Here is a 2,606-nt window from a genome sequence, read left to right on the forward strand (position 1 = left end):
ATGCCGCATTGTCCTCATTCTGTTGGTTGAGTGGTATCGCTGTGTCTTGGAGTACTACCAGTCGCTGGTGTAGTGGGTATCCTTATCCAAACTTCTCAGATGACAGACACCAGCACAACCAAGATCCACCGGTATCGTTACGGTCAATTTAAGACAATTGCATTGAACATTGAAAAGTAAATGATGCTCACCGAAAAGTTTACGGAATTGTGAAAAATTCAAGTCACTCGTGTTTGGGGACCAAAAGCTCGTGAACTGGTCGTGCTCGAGGGTTCCAAGTTTTCGAACCAAGCGACCTGATTTCCATGCATTATCAGTAAGCTTATTCTGGAAATTATCTTTCCAGCGTTTGTGCCATGAATCGAACGTGAGGCCGGATGCTGCTGCTGCTGCCGGTAACAGTTGCTGCGATCGAATCTGTCTTGTACAAGAAACCGCCATTTTGAGATGGGGTCGATGTCTTAAGGCTGATAACTGAAGTGAGAGACTGAATTAATCACAGTCGCCATTGCTTGAACTGCGCTTGTTGCTGTTGAGGAATTGCTTTGAAATCCTCAGCTGAAATTGACAGGCCTGCTAGCAAACGGATCTGTTCGTTTGCAGTAAGTCCTCCTAACAGGTATGTTTTTCATGCTCTAGGCCCTGCACTGAGTCGTGTTTGCTTACACATTAACTGGCTGTAGCTCTGGCACCATGAAAGGCACGTTTTATGACGCCTTGAATGTCCTGTTGCGGTGGACTATAAGCTCAGATATTATTGTGGTTGCCAGAGATCTGAATGCACAAGTGAGCAGGCTTGACGCCCCTGAGATTCAGTTAGGTGGCCGATATGGACTGAACTCGGTACGTATGGACTATAGTGAACGGCTGCTTTAGTTGTGTGCTAACCGCGAACTATATTAAATAATAGTAATTCTTCAGCTGTAGCACCCTTTCGGTGCCTACCTGCCGTGCCACCAGAAGGAAGCAAGAGGGCTGTGATACTGCCAGGTTGCCCAAGTCTAGACCGGGGAAGTCAAGGGGCAGAGGTCGGGTTGGAACCATGGACCTTCTGGTCAACATAGTCGACCACAGGCAGTTTTTATACGGTATTAACTTCCGAAATAGCTGAAATCGTCTGGCCACATGGCATCCTTCAACAGTGTACCGGCCACAAACTCAGATCAATCACATTCTCATCAGTCATCGATGACGCGGATCAACGGCTGACTCCCGCTCGTTTTGGAACTTATTTGTGGATTTCAACTACGTACTCGTCCGGAGTCGCTTCTCCCACCAAGAGCCGCGTAAAAATCGCCTGGCAACTGAGAGACTGGCAGATCGGGATGTTAGACGAATTTACCGGAATCGTCTTCCAGAGTCTCTTCCCAATGCTCCGCCATCAGATGTGAACTAATACTGGAACGAGATTGCCACCTACTTGCAAAATGCAGAGAGTTCTGCTTGTGGCACGGTGCTATGAGGCTCACTCAAGCACTGGATGTCAAACAGAATAATACCTTTTCTTGAATCTCGGAGAAATATCCCATCCGGTTCCGAACATAATTCGGCCCGATGAATTATCAGGCGTCAACTAGAAGTGAGCGCGCGAGCCGACTATGAAGTCTGGTGGACAAGCAGTCACTGAACACGCCACCTACAATCCTGGGAGAGACTCGAAGTTGTGGCATGTTTTACGCACCTTGGAAGTTGTGTTAGTTCTGATGGTAGTGTGACAGATGAAGTAAATGCACGAATCTGCAAGGCTCAGGTTCCGCTTGCTAATTTGAGACACCTATGGCGTCAAAGGTTGTATCCCTAAATCTCAAGGGACGTGTGTGTCAAGCTACGGTGTGGGCCGTCTTGTTATATAGCTTTGAGGCCTGGCCTGTTCGCGCAGCGGAACTGAGACGTCTTCAGGTGATCAACAATCCTTTGGTTCAGAATCACAGCTCCTGTGGGTTGGTGTTGGAGAATACGTAACGAGGCAAATGGAAAGCAAGTTTTTGATTGTGCGACGGAAACTTCTCGCCGGACATATCTTGTGGTTTTTCAGTGTTTCATGGCTTCCATGCATTAACCAGACGTCCATATCGATCCATATCAGAAATTCATATGGGGCGAGATGGCCCAAGTGGTTAAAGCGCGAAGGTCCGTGGTTCGAATCCGACCTCCGCCTCTCGACTTCCCCTGTCTAGGCTTGGACATCCTGGCAGTATCCCAGCTCTTGTGCTTCCTTCGGGTGGCATGGCAGCTAGGCCCCGGAAGGGTGCTACAGCCGAACGAACGAAATTCATATCGGTGCTTCAGCTAAACGATTTTTTCTCATACCTCCGTATGGACTGCTGGCGTTCTTGTTGCCAGTTTATCCAAATTGTTTGAATGAATGTCTGGAGGCGTAGGCACCACGGAATGATTGTAGTAAGCTAGTAGTAAATTCCTTCCCTGTCCACCTTTATTTTTCTTCACAATGTCTTCTAAATAAATCACGGTTGTAAGGCAGCGAATGTCAGTGTTGAACAATGATATCATGTTGTCCATGATGATGATGATGATGTGCCTTACTGGATTAGGTTCCAGTAAACAGTCGCCTTAGCGCCTTTCGGTTATCTATGCTAAGTGTCACT

At 47.5% G+C, this 2,606-nt stretch overlaps 1 protein-coding gene across 1 annotated transcript in view; it reads left to right on the forward strand.

The window, feature by feature from the left end:
- Positions 1-575: 575 nt before the first annotated feature.
- T265_05513 (hypothetical protein) overlaps positions 576-2,606 on the forward strand; it is a gene marked incomplete at both ends in the record, with an annotated part of 45,892 nt that continues 43,861 nt past the window's right edge. The window contains one exon of the mRNA XM_009170547.1: positions 576-619. The remainder of the gene's footprint in view (positions 620-2,606) is intronic.

Source organism: Opisthorchis viverrini, assembly GCF_000715545.1.
Source record: "Opisthorchis viverrini unplaced genomic scaffold opera_v5_102, whole genome shotgun sequence".
Taxonomy (NCBI): domain Eukaryota; kingdom Metazoa; phylum Platyhelminthes; class Trematoda; order Opisthorchiida; family Opisthorchiidae; genus Opisthorchis; species Opisthorchis viverrini.